We start from the raw sequence: 15,265 nt of genomic DNA, 5'->3' as shown, positions 1-15,265 counted from the left end.
GATTATCTTATGAGGGCTCTTCTATATGTAACTAGTTGTTTTTATCTTGCTGCTTTTAAGATTTTCTCTTTAACTTTTGACATTTTAATTATAATGTGTTTTGGTGTGGGTTTCTTTGGATTTATCTTGTTGGTACTCTCTGTGCTTCCAAGACCTGGATGTCTGTTTCCTTTACCAGGATAGGGAAGTTTTCAGTCATTATTTCTTCAGATAGGTTTTCTGTCCCTTTCTTTCTATCTCTTCTCCTTCTGGGTCTCTTATAATGCAAATGTTTCTTAGTATGCTTGATGTTGTCCAAGAAGTCCCTTAAACTACCCTCATTTTTTTTTCTTTTTGCTGTTATGATTGGGTGATTTCCACTAGCCTCTCTTCCAAACCACTGTTCCGTTCTTCTGCATCATCTGCTGTTGGTTCCCTCTAGTATATTTTTCACTTTAGTTATCATATTCTCCAGCACTGATTGGTTCTTTTTTATACTTTCTCTCTTTGCTGAAGTTCTCATTGTGTTCCTCCATTTCTCTCCTGAGTTTGGTAAGCATCTTTATGACCATTCCTTTGAAGTCTTTATCTGGAAGATTGCTTATTGCCATTTTGTTTTCTTTTTCTGAGGTTTTATCTTGTTCTGTTGTTTGGGACATTTTCCTTTGTCTCCTCATTTTTCCTAACTTTCTGTGTTTGCTCCTATGTATTAGGTAGATCAGCTACATTCCCTGGTCTTGAAAGAGTAGCTTTGTGTACAGGGTGTCCTGTGAGGCCCAGTAGTGTGGTTTCCCTTTAGCCCCTGGAGCCAGGTGTTCGAGGAGGGTCCCCTGTGTGAGTTGCATGTGCCCTCCTGTTGTGGCTAGACCACAGTTGCTATGGGCATGCTAGTATGTGGTGCTGACCCCCAGTGCATCTGACTGTAAGGCCTAGCTGCAACTGATGTGCCAGTTCAGCCCCTAGGGGGAAGCCAATTTGAGGAGATGTCAATGCTGGCCAAAGACACCTGCCAGGAGTGGTGGGGTGGAGGGCTGCTTTTGAGGGTTTCTGTTGCAGGGCAAGGGTGCCTGCCTGGCCTGACAGGATGGGGGTCTGCTTTGGAGGAGCACAGGCTGGGTGCATTCACAGGTGAACATGGGATGGGGTGAGTAGTGCATAAGTTAGATGAGAAGAGTTGGAAATGGTGCCTGCCAGCATCAAGTCAGCTAGGTAGAGAATGAGCCAAAAACAAAACAAACAAACAAAAAACGGCACCTGATAATTCCTTCGTAGCCAGAGAAAGTTGCAACAGATACCTGCCCGTTGTTCAAAAGCCCTAACATTGGTCAGTGAATCTCCTTCACTGACGACCCACATGCCTTTGAACATGCTACCTCTGCCCTGGGATTTAGAGTGTGTGAGACTTTTACATGCCCTTTAAGAGCAGTTTCTCAGTTTCCTACAGCATTCTAGTTTTCTCAGATATAAGCCCTACTGGTTTTCAAAGCCAAACATTATGGGGGCTGGTCTTCCCACTGCAGGTCTCCCCAGGGCTAGAGAGCTCAATGTGGGACCCAGAGCCCTCACTCCTCAGAGAAGACTTTTAAGGTTGTGAAATTCCTCCTGCCTGTGGTACACAGCGCTGGGGGTGTGGGTCCCACCCAGATTGTGTCTCTACTCTCCTACCCATCTCAATGTGGCTTTTTCTTTTTATCCTTAGTTGCAGAAAATCTTTTCTGGTAGACTTCAGGTCATTTTCAGGGATGTATTAATAGATGCTCTATACATAGTTGTAATTTTGTTTTTTTCATGGTAAGAGGCAAGCCCAGGATCTTCCTACTGCACCATCTTGTCTTACTTGGTCAGTTTCTTTTCACGAAGTCAGTTTCTTTTCACGAACGCAGATATGAATGAAGTACGAGATATATGGAGAAAATGGAGAAAAATATTTGAGTCAGATTAAAAAGTAAATGTAAAGGCCCCGAGTGGGGTATTGTTTGGAATGTGCAAAGAACAACAATAAAGTTGATAAAGATACAGCTCCGGAGTGGATGAGAGTAGTGGGGATGAGGTAAGAAGTAAACGGGCTCAACCATGTGAGATCAACCAAACCTCTTTTGGGCCTTCAACCTTTACTGCTCTTGATGTGAGATAGACAGCGAAGGTTTTTGAAAAGAGTCAAAATGATCTTCTTTAACAATTTTACCGAATTACTCTGAATGATATGTTGAGAATAGAGTGTAGAGGGAGCAAGCATTGAAATAGGGATATCGACTGGGTACATATTATAATAATCTAAATGAAGAGTGATGGTGGCTAGGACCAGGGTGGCAGCTATGAAAAAGTGAGAAATGGACAAATTTTGTATGTTTTTTAGAGAATTGATGTACCAGTATATATTGATCAATTGGATGTGAGGTATGTGAGAAAGAGAGCCAGGGATGACTCCAAAGTTTGGGACCTAGGCAGTTGGAAGGATATAGTTACCATTCACTGCTTTGATAAATATTGTGGGGAGAAGATTGTTGCGGGGAAAGAAATCAAGATTCTAAAATAACATCTAAAATATCTCTTAAATTTCCAAGTGGAAATGTACATGAGACAATGTGATTGAATTCAAAGGAGAAATTGACATGATATCAGCAGTCAACTTGATGAAGAATTTCAAAAGGTAACAGCAAAAGAATGCAGATTCCCTAGAGTCTCAAAACGGACAGTGTCACCACTAAGGTCACACAGGTGGGTTATTAGCAGTCACATCAAAACAGAGCAGATGGCAAGGCAAAAAACAGGGAAATAATGGACAAAGCAGGACTACTTGGTTCAATGGGGGCCTAGGAAGGACGATGACTGAGATCCTGCCACTTGGCAGGTAAGAAGGGACAAATTAACAAAGTGAGCTTTTCAAAGTTCTTCATCTTAGATGATTGATAGTTGTTCTAATGGTCATTTGGCTCAATTTATAATACCAAAAATGTAAAACAACCCCAAATATTCCAGAATAGGTGATAGACAAGATCAATTATAGTATAATCACAGGAACATTAATATTTTATGACATGTAAAAAGGTTCATGAGTCTTGATGCCCTCACAGAACAACCAGGCCTGTTCAGGAACAGGTGTAAGAACCTCTAGGCAATTACTGGAAATGTTAAGAAAGAGCAATATTAAATACTAGACTTCCTACAGTCAGGTAGCTGGGCTGCTCAGAGCTGTTGAAATTTGCTTGTTTAGTATTACTGCATTGACAAACATGACCTGATAGGGCATATGGGTTAACCATTTAAACAGGAAGTTATTGATCAGTCATGATGGCATAAACCTATATATCATATATTGTTTGGGCCATGGAGTTAGCAGGACTGTCTCCCCTGAAGTCTACTTTAAGAGGAAAATTACTTCCTCGGTCCATATAAGGTTTTGGAATTGAGGAGGCCATTACTCCAACTAAAAGTCCTTATACCTAGATCTTGAAATTATTTTTTTGGTGTAGAACCAGAAATGTAGACAGCACAAAATTAAGCAGAACAAATTTAAGGAGGAAATACAGTTTGCTTTAGATATGCACATTGATTGATTTATGAATAGAATTAAGTTTTGCTTCTGTCTTCTGTTATTGTCTTCTGTGCACATAATATATACTGTTCAAAAGACTGGAATATGTAAGAGTTATTTAACATTCATGTGCATACCTTACAGTCTTTCTTACCAGGTAGCTAGATTATTTTATATTCTAGCATATGATTTCCCAGCATTTCCCAGCAATGATTCCTGATGTTATTACTGGCCTACCCAAAGAGTAAATGATTTATCATGACTAAAGGGAATGGAGTCAAATGCATGATAACAGGCAAGGTGTTATCTGAAAACAAGGCAGTTTCCTAGAGATAAGACTGAGTTCTCAATAGAGTATGTAGCCAAATTGTGGTTAAGCAGAAGGAAAACTCAGTTGGGAAGTTCCATTATGGAGAAAGTTTCTGTTTTAAAATCCTTGGAAATGGTCAGTACCCTGCAGGAATACTAGTTCACCAAGGTTGGCCTCAGTTCCCCTAAGAGAGGTGTGCAGAGAATAGAATAGAACCTTCTACAAGCATTCTTCTATTACAAAGGAATTTCCTCTGAAGGTTGCATGGCCAAAGTAAGAGATGGGTTTTGGCTCTTGCAAATTACTGAATTATAGTAATATACAAATATTAGCTGTAACTAAAACTACTGTTGTTATTAATGTTCCATAAAAATGGGAAAAAATCTTGACATGTGCAAAAGACTTCTGGGTAAAGTTAGATATTTTATTTAATTTATGGTTCAAATGATACACCAAGACATGATATCAGAAATCTGGTTTTGACCATTCCAACAACTCTAGAGAGCTTAATGGGAGAGTAAAACTCTTCTTTCCTTCCTTTCTCCCTCAGGATGAGCTTGTGTTACATTCAGTCATCTATCCAATCATTCACACATGCAAAAGATATTTATTATACACCAACTATGTGTCAAGCACTATTGGATATCAGTGAATCAAAAACATTTCTTAAAGAGAGAGCCTGAGGTTAAAACTTATAAGAATGTAATTCCCCCAAACAGAGGAGCTTGGACAGAGAACTAAGGAGAACTAGAAATCTTTTGCAGAAACATGCATGGCTAATCAGAGAAGATGCTCTATTTCCTTCAAAAGATTTGTGGGTATCACACAGCACAAGCAACAGACAAGCTCTAACCAGCTGTCCCCCATCCCCCTGCTTCACTCCCATTGCACCTCTAGCCTTGATTATAAACAGCAGAAACGAGATGATATTCCAGTGTATACAGATGTTTGTATTTTCCAGGAAGGACCTAAACAGAACAACAAATAAGAGAAGTTTTATTTTGCTACTCTCCCAGTTCCTTTCCTTTGGAACAACTTCTCCATCCCAAATTTTATTTTCCTCTATCCTTTCCCTTTATGGTAAATTTGATAACTACAACTGCCCGCATTATGGTGCCTCCCTTTGGCCCTTCCTTTCAGAATTTTAATCTTGCATTGTTACTTATTCCTCTCTGAAAAACATGTTTTCTTTCTCAGAATGACTGTTTTAGATGTTAGATCATGTAATTAAATCAAACCACTTTTAATGTAGTAATTTACTAGTCTGGATGATCACTAAGTCAGCTCAAAACTAAAATGAATAAAATTATTATATATTCACAGCATCAACCCCAGCAGCCATTAATATGAACCTCTGGAGGTGAAGCTTAGGAAATCAGAGCTAAAAAGATGTTTCCTAATGCAACCTGGCCCATAAATTGATTTTGGGGTGTATTTGCTTTACCATTAAGGAGTGATGGCAGAAGCAAGAATGTCAGAGTGAAGCAGAAGGGCATAAAGGTAAAGTCTCTGACTGGTTAAAGCTAATTATAGAGAGCTAGTTTCCCTAATGAGTGAGGCAGAATTCTCCCCCATGCTTCTGTTACTTCTGACTTCCTGCATAGAATTTCTTCCTGACTTTTTTGATTTTTCTCTATACTTAAAATTTCAGATCAAGCCTAATCTTTCCATGAAGGCTTTGAAAACTATGCATGACCTTGATTTCTATTTGAATATTTTCTACCTCCTTGAACCCTTTGAAGGCTAAATATGTTGAGTTGAGGAAACAGAGGGGAGATCATGAAACTTCTCTGGGCAAGAAAGAAATAAGAATTCTAGTGTAAAAGAGAGAAGAGGAGGAAGAAGAAAACAGTTCATGGAGAGCAGAGTGAGAGAGGGTCGAACAGCTTAGAAGCAGACTAGAGCCTAATTCCAGGGAAATGTTGCTCAGGATAAAAATGAAAAATATTCAAATTAAGTTGTTTATTACATTTTGATGTTTTTCTTCCATCTTCTCAAATCTTCAAGAATTTGGCTGCACACACACAAATGCTCTGTGAAGAAATCAAGGAAAAGAGGGACCATGTTTTACTTCTGAGGCTCAGACTTGGGGAATCAGAGTCAATTTGAATATGCATGACAGACCCCCTTCTTCTGTCATAGGATATTTGTCAGTTATTAAACCTCTTAGCTTGCTACCAGTGTAGGCAGTTGGCTCATGAGCAAAATGTAACTTTCTATAATCTGCTGACAGACCTCTCCATGGAACATGGAAAGTGTTGAAATAATTGTGAGTGTGTGTATATGTAGCAGGGAAGGTATCCTAGAATGCATAGGACTGTAGCGGGCTGTGGTACCACATATTCCATCACACAATGAATTACACCACTGTTTTCTGGAAATTTTCCCAGCCATGGGTGAGTAGTGCTTGTTGGGGCAGAAACCAGGACTGGAAGGAATCAGAAATGTTCATCTTCTTGTTATGGTTATAGGAAAGCAAGACTTCCCAGACAAAATGTACCCCTGTGCTACTGAGGACTCAGTGACATGTGGAATTTTTCCATTGACTATTGGAAATGGGCCATTGCTGGGTCAGGAGTGCTTATGGGGATGAACCCTGGATGTTTAGAAGCAGAAATGTCCGTCCTTTAGTTATGGTGGTTGAGAATCTGAAATTTCCAGATAAAATGCAGTTGCATTATTTCAGGGATACATTTTTTTTTCAGATTTTAACATATCTGAATTTAGATGACCTAAATTGTTGTCATCCAGGAGCAGGTAGGCTAGATAGTTGTTATTGCCTGCCCCTGTGTATCAAAAATTATAAAATAGCGTTAGCTGCTTGGACAATAATTCTACAGAAAATAGTGCAGCATATTTTTAGGAAATAAGGAATCACCAAATGCTTGTGTAGCCATAGAGGATGATTCTACATGGAAAAAAAAAAAAAATGCACTGACGATCCCAGCTCAAAAAGTTGTACCCTGAATGTAAAGAAGTTTTAGTTTTAAAATCAGTTAATTAGTTATTTCACTTAAATTTTCTTTTTGTGATTGCACAGCGTGATATATAAGAAAAGAGGTATTTCAGTAAGAATAAAATAAAAACTGCAAGTGGTAGGAAACATTGTATCAGTATTAAATTGGCAGAGATTTTCCCCTTTTCATTTAATGGTACATGTAATAATGGTGCATGTATTTTAGATGGCATTTTAGATCTAATTGCGTTCACTATCTTGAAAATTTGGCCCTGGTCAAGCAGAAGTTAAAGCTTATTTAGAGGTTCTGAGTACAGGATAGGAAAGATTAATGACAACCACTTCAGAAGGAAGCAGGAATCCTTGACTGAGGGCCTAAAGGAGCCAGGGTAATAATCTAATTTCTTAATATCTGTGTATAGAACCAGGCCCTACACACTGCCTAGTCAGCCTGATTTCCCTTCAGGCATAATCCCTTACGCTGAAGATATTGTGGCAAAAACAGCTGTTTATCTCCCAATTACCATATGCCTACCAGAGACTCTGTCTGATGCATAGAAATTTTGCCTTGCACAGTTAACCCAGCTCTAGAGAAAACGGCACTAGACTTGAGATTTAGTGTGAATAGCTAACATCCTATGGGAAAGGATGCATAACAATACCCTATCTATGCACCTGAATATAATTCACCAGCAACTGGGAGACAGAGGGGAAAGATGTGAGTCAGAGAGGAAGGATGAAGAAATGAGTGACCTAGAGTGAACCAGTTCTCAATCTTCTTTCTACCTCAGAAATTATTCCAAATTCAGGACACCTTAAGCCGAGCAGTGCACCTAGAGAGGGTTTCATAGAATTGGAAGACAAACATCTAGAAGAAAGAGATAACATAGTATAACACAATGTAATGCATAGGATAGTATAGCATAACATATAACATAGCATAGCATACATAGCATACGATAGCACAACATGTAACATAACATAGCATAACATAACATAACATGTAATAACATACATGCGTGCCCTCTGGAAGATAGAAAACATTTACATCTTCTTTAGTTACATTCTCTGTGGACCACATGGGAAAGATATCACGTTCATTGTTAACCATTATTTGATATACAGCGTGGACCATCTTCATAAAACTGGTTGAGAATATCTTTCATCTGCATGATGTTTCGACTACATAATTAATTTATTTTGTCATGACTACATCATATTTGGGGAACACAGACAGCTTTTGCAGGATCTGTAAAACATTACTAGAGGAAAATAATAGCTGTTCAAAAACATATTACTTCATTTTAATAATGATTATATTATTATATTTTAAAATTATTATGAAATATAATAATTATAAAAATTATTATTTAATTACCTAGCACTGTAGTTCCATTTGGGAAGAATTTTTTTTCAAGAATATATTGAATAAATGGAATGGGAGTACTGTAGATAAAACCAACAAACATGGTGGTATCCAAGAACTTGTGAATGGTGGCCAATGAACTTTGAAAAACTAAGCTTTTCAGTATTTAAAATTTATGCTTTTGTGTTCTTGTGGAAACACCCATATTGATTTTTCCAGACCTAAAATGTAATCAATTGTATAAGTTAGTTTTGTTTTATTTTTTGTTTGCTTGCTTGTTATGTTGATGATAGTATATAAATTAAATGAAGTGGGCCATATTTCATATCCAGGACAGTGTGACAGATCACATCAAAACAGGAACAAACTGTTGGGAATGGTAAGATGATCCATAAAGCAATCGAAGCCAGTGGTGACAATAAGGGAGTGAAGCCAACTTCTTACCTCAGACTCCAAACCATGGAGATGATAGGAATCATGCAGATCTCAAAGGTATGTGGAAGAAGGTACTTCAACTGATACTTGTCTTACCCTGAAATAGTAGCAATCTTACCAAATATGACTTCTAGGAAGCAGTAGACTCTACATCAAGGATAAAAATTTACTAGATACTAGATGATCTAGGCTTTTATTTTTCCTTTAAGGCAATTGAATTTTCATTAAAAGGGATTCTGAGAAATTCTCTGAACACAATCCAACACAATTGACTGCAGCTCTAAACCTAAACGAAACAATAAGTACAGATAAATTACAAGTTTATTTAATAATGTTCATTAACATTATAAGAATATTTTAAAATTTTAAAACAATAATTCTTTAAAAAATTTTCCTATTTCAAGTTTTACTCCATTTATTATAAGATTTAACATAATTTGGAAAATCTATTCTTGTAAAATTTTCCCAAAACATTTATTTTTATCCATTTAAAATCTTTGACCTTCTGAGAGTTTCACCATCTTATTGTCTAATAGAAGTATCATGGACTTCAAGTCTTCTTTTAAGAAATATGTTAAAAGTTTAAAAGTAGAGATCAAAGTTCTAGCTACAGAATCCTAGTTAATTCCTGAGAATCTCTAAATTTCAATAGCAAAATTATTCTACTTCACACAGTCTTTTCATCAGTCACCTCAAGTTTGACAGGAAGACAAAACATGAAAATAAAATTTCATGAAATTATAATAAAATTATTCTAATGCTTCTAATGATTATTCTAATGATTCTCAAAAAGGAATCATTGAAAGTCATTTTAAAGCAATTCAGTTACATCTACTGTTTTTCTAATGGAGGATATGCTTTAGTGTTGATAACAAAAGTTTAAGTGATTCAAGCAATTTTCAAACATGTTTTTCTCTTCTTTTGAGGTTCATACAACTCTCTTTCCCCTTATTGATAAAATTAATTTATGTCTCTTTATTTGCTCTCTCCCTTTTTGCAGTACAGAGTAAGCCCATCTTTTCCAAGTGAAATAGAGATCTCAAGACTGACATTCATTTCATACCAGTTTGTAGCAGGATTCTAAAATTTATCAGGTTGAAAGGTATTTCTTTAAGGCTGAGGTTTAGGGACAGTTCATGAATACATGTGAGTGTGAGGAAGTGAAGCTTCCAGTAAATTTTCAGGAACTGGGCACAGAGATTCTTCCTCAGTCTTTTTGGTTTAGGTCCATAATTGCAGTCAAGCCCTTAATTATTGACTGATTGATTGTTCAGCAGAGGTGGAGCAAAATCATATCAAAGACATTTGCCAAATTTAAACAAATGAAAATCCACAGTTTATGGAAAGAAAATTATTTTGAGGTAATAAAAGACTCCGCTCATCAAAATGTATCTTTTGAATTATCTGTGGAATTATGGAAAGAAATTGCTGCGTGCTTGGCATCAGAGAATTTGTCTTCAAGTTCCTGCTTCATTTATAAGTTTGTGTGATCTAAGGCAAGTTACTTAATTCTCTACGTTTATGTTTTCTCACCTATAAAGTTAGCATACTCATAGATTGCAGTGAGCCTTGAAGAAAAGGAGTGTCAGCTTAAATCATTACTGCTCCATAAAGATGTCCCAAATATAGAACTAATAAGCTTCAGTGTTAACTTACTTTGAAAGATGATCATCCAGACACATGCAGGATCCAAGGCTATTCAGAAAGATGAAGATTTGGTGATGTGTGCTTGGAGGATAGTCTGGCCTGAAAGCAAGTAGAGGGGTAGTTTTCTGGCCTGAATGTTCATAGAGCTCTCTGAATCTGCCAAGAGGTAAAAAACTGAAACTTCTGAGACCCATAATCTCTTCAAGGAGTTTGGCTCAGCCCTCAATCCTCTGCAGTTCTGTAACCTCTTCTCTTCTTGGAAATATCATGGTCAATTTTTAGGCTAACTGGATGTAGGTAAACTGTATTTGTGACTCCTCTTATTCATCTACCCCTCCTGAATTCCATAACCAAAATATATTGCTTCAGATATATCATATGCTGGAGTCAGTGATTATCATGTATTTTGGTCTATCCTTTGCTACCCAAATTTGAGAATACTGAGATTAACCTACATAACACATTTTTTTTCTGTTGTATTGTATTCACCTAAATGAATGTGCTTTGGATGTTTCACTCCTCTGAGAACAAGCCAGACAAGGAAAAAAAGGAATTTTCTTACCAGAACAGTTCATATCTGGAATAAGACTATCTATGTAATGGAAAAAAAAAAAAAGAAAAGAAAATGGAAAGCATTTTATTCAATCCACAGATTGAGAAACACTTGAGAATAGGCTATGTAGATATGTTCACAGAAACATGTGCTTATTAAAAAAAGAGGTAATGCTAACAACATCAATAAAATAGTTGAAAATATAGGAAAAGAACTCCAGATAAGAAATTTACTAATTCTGAGATGATAGAATGTAAATAAATGTAAATGCCTCTGACCAAGTTCTGCCTGAGTTTGACTGTCCCTTTTGTAGCAGGGAATATTTTCCTTCACCTCGTAGTATCCTTCATAGTCTCAGAACTGCTTAATGAGGTTGCTAATATTTTAATAATAGTTAAGAGTTTAGAATATTCCAAATACCACCTTGATCGTAAAACATTGTTAAGTGCTCATGGCAATAGTGTCAAAGGGCTGGGCCCAGGAACATTTACATTGTTCAGAGCACCAAGGCAAAGAAAACCCTAATGTATAGGGAAATTAGTGTGTGTTGCAATTCCAGGATCCAAAGAGCCCTGATATTTTTCATATAATGACAAAACTAAACCTATACTGATGTATGATTATTTACTGATGTTTTTTTTCTTTTTTAAATCAAATATTCATATTGTTTATATATTTTGAAGTATTAACGTATCTGAGTAGGGGGAGCTGCTCCAGGCCCCACTGAGTGTTAGCATAATATAAGATACATGCAAAATGTTACCTTTAATAAATTCAGACAAAATCCCAATTCTGGAATACATTTGGCCCCTGGGGTTTGGATAAGGAATTGTAGATCTGATCATATTTCATAAGCAATGTATTTCTCTCTCTCTAGCTCTTCTATTTTAAGTCATATGATTTATATTAGGGAATGTATTCCTTAACATGTTTATTTTGATTTCAAGTAATTGAATCAAATTAAGTATAAGTGAAATATCTTAAAGCATATTTATATAGTAAATAAATCCTTTGGTTTCCTTCTACCAACTGAATTACAAGCTCCTTTAGACTAGTTTCTAGTAATTTTATAATATTTTCTTTAACTACAAAATCATGCATCCAAATGAAAAGATTACACTGAAACCATTATCTAATTCTAAATAATTTTAATCACAAGTCATATTTTTAACTCTTTTCTACTAATTATTTGAACTAAAATCAGAAAATATTGTGTTTGCATATGCCTAATTGAATATCTTAAGAATGTGCCTCATACACAATATAGAGGTCTATAAGCATAAAGTTATGGTGACTATTATTTATGGTAATGAATTTATATAAAAGCAACCAACTAGCACTCCTTTGCCTTGAATTCAGCATAATACTTCAGGAGAAATTTTAAAAGGAATGGTTAACCAGGAACATATTTATGACAACTAAGAATGTCTCATTTCAAGAGAAAGTTTTAAGTCATGGATTACATCTAGGAAACGAAAGTGCAGTAATTTTAAAAACTCAAGAGACCCTCTTTCAGGAAGAAAATTATTTATTGCTTTCCAGAAACATGTAGCTTGATTGATTATATTATCTTTATTAACAAGAAAATTGTCATCTTCATATTCATTTTGCCAATTTTATGTGTTTGGATAATCAATTAATTTACAAAAAGTGTGTTACTTCTATTTCAGATCGGGACCTAAGTCCCATGTTTATGATTTACAAATTTGAATTTAGTGTCACAATTACAGAGGACATAACTAAAGCAAGTGAAAAATCAAAATTGACTTAATTTTCTCAAAAATACCACGTCAGAAAAATTGACACAGATGCAGCTGTGCTGCTGCATATTTTTAGTATTCTCTTTATTGTCTCCTGTTTACTGAAACATCTGCTTCATTTTCTAAACTAGTAAAAAGTCTTCAAGCCCTAATAGACTCCACACTGAGTTTTATGGATTATATTAGTTGAGTTCTTCTTTCCCCTTATTCATCTGAGGAACATCTTTCTCATAAATCACTGTTTAACTTGACAATTTAGTAAGAATATTGTTGAGTTTCTTGTTTATAAATCTCTTAAACATTTATTTGAAAGGATTCTTTTATTTTTAAATTTAAAAGTACTTGTACAAAAAAATCCATTTATCAAAATAATAAGATATTTAAAGGAGCAAACTCTTCAGAATTAAAGAATAATGTATAATTGTCAAAGTTCAGTGAATTGGTTTGTATGTGAGTACCTATGTATATGCTTCATATGTGAAAATATAGAATCTACATGAAAATATACACTGTATAGTTATTTAATTAGGAATGGTCACTAATTTTTTACAGTGACAGTAGATGGGTGATTGTAGAATTGTGGATTATCATAACATTTCACTAGACTATAAAAGAGTACCTAGTGGGTTGATATTATTTTCCAAAGTACACAATTACCACAGAGTTTTAAAAGGTCATACCAATTAAATGAAAAAGGATGACATGAATAGCCAATAGAAAATTATACCTATATATCTGTATATGTGTGTGCATATGTGTGTGCGTATACACACACATTTCTTTTTAACAATAGATAAAACGATTAAAACAAGAAAAAGTATTCACATTTATTGTAAAACTTTCCTGAAATGTCCAAAGAAATGTCCAAATTCTATCATGAAAAGGTCCACCTCTTTGAATATCAATTTTTAAAAGTGGAGATTTAGTCATATCCAATGAATATAAGGAAAATTTTGTGGATAAATAAAATAACATGTACAACTCTGTGCATAAGTCTCCTATGAAGCAAAAAGAAAATTAGACTCACTTCATCTCTCCTCTCAATGTGAGAAGTCAATAGTTCTATCTAAACAGTGGGGTAAACATTATTTCCCATGAAATGTTCTCCATTTTGAAGAAGCCAGGAAATTTTGAGTGGTCTCTTCCCCAGTTCCAGATGGCATTGATACCAATGCCCTTGCCAGTATGATTGGGTCAGTGGTGAGCACATCACTGTACTGGCTGATTAGCCAATCCTATAGCTGATATCCTATGGGCACAGTGATTGTTTTTGAGGTGAGTTTCTAAACTACACTGATAAATCAGAATGATGTTCAAGACTTTTGTATGATGGCTGACAATAATAAAAAATGAATAAGTTTGCTTTGGACAGTGTGATGTAAAGTAAGAAAGTGATAGAATAAGGCCATCAAAAAATTACAACTAGAGCATAACCAAAAACACACAGTTCATCTAAAAAACTATGAAAAACAATAAAACTTTAAAAAATTGTGTCAAATATAAGGCAAAGTAACGACTTTTTTTCTGTTTTTTCAAATAATTGGATTTGAGATGTAGAATTGTACTATTAGAGTCAGAATGGAAAGAGAGACTTCTGATTTTTCCTATCAATGGATTAATTTTTATACCAAACATATATTACTTAATAATAATTTTAAATAAAATTTTAAATTTTATTTAAATTAAAATAAAATTTTAGTGCAATCTTTTTCTTAAAAGGTGACAATCTTCCTTGAATCTACATCTTTATGCCTCAATATCATGAGGAGTTTTCAGAAATAAACTTTAGAGGCCACACTCTATTGTAAGCCCACTAGTTTTTAAAGAGCACATACTAACTGTGTAATGCTGGACCTCTTGTTTAATCTTGCTATCCCTCAATTTATTCACCTGAAAATGTATGAAAATAGTACATGCTATGGTCTGACTGTTTGTGTCCCTCATGTGAATTTCAATTCACATGTTGAAATCCTAACCCCCAAAGGTAATAAGGTGATGATGGTATTAGTAGGTGGAGTCTTTGTAAGGAGGTTTGTAAGTTATGAAGGTGGAGCCCTCATAAATGAGATTTGTTCCCGTATTATAGCAGACTGAATGGTCTAAGACATATTTCAGTATGGCTGTGTAATGATTAAATTAATAATGTTTTATATATATATATGTATATGTGTGTGTGTGTGTGTGTGTGTATATATATATATCACCCTTAAAACAGCCTTGACCTGTAGGTATCATTCAGTAAAAGCATTGGCATTGCCCATTCTTGCAGAAAGAATACATGGCATTTAAATTTGTGCTAATAATGTAGAAGTACATACAAATGTAATAGTATGGAAAAATGGGATCTCAAAATGCTAGCTACTGGATGGATGAATTTCTTCAATTTCTTACCTCAGATTTTGGGAAAGAGTAATTACTTTAGAAACACCTTTTTTTTTCTGTCTAAATGCTGCTAAATTTATTACCCACTGTTTGGAAAAAAATGTTTTAGTTCAGATATCAAAGGAGATCTGTAAGATGTTCTCTGCTTGCAAGCCTGCTCACTAAGATTGGAATATAGCAGCAGTTGGGACTCACAGTTCAATGTGTTTCAAAATGGCTTGACATCTAAGTGCACAATTTTTGCTTTAGAAAACTTATATTGGCATAGTAAGCTAAAAGAAAAAGTCTCCTCAGAGCAAGCATATTTGCTTGATAAAAATCTTAATAGATACTGTCTACATT

At 35.3% G+C, this 15,265-nt stretch overlaps 1 pseudogene; it reads left to right on the top strand.

The window, feature by feature from the left end:
• Window positions 1-2,804: 2,804 nt before the first annotated feature.
• Window positions 2,805-15,265, top strand: part of LOC132363345 (chromobox protein homolog 1-like) — a 30,682-nt pseudogene continuing 18,221 nt past the window's right edge.

The sequence above is a fragment of the Balaenoptera ricei genome, chromosome 3 (genome assembly GCF_028023285.1).
Source record: "Balaenoptera ricei isolate mBalRic1 chromosome 3, mBalRic1.hap2, whole genome shotgun sequence".
In the NCBI taxonomy this organism is placed as follows: Eukaryota; Metazoa; Chordata; class Mammalia; order Artiodactyla; family Balaenopteridae; genus Balaenoptera; species Balaenoptera ricei.
The sequence above is the reverse complement of the archived record's forward strand: the minus strand, read 5'-3'. Positions and strand labels throughout refer to the sequence as shown.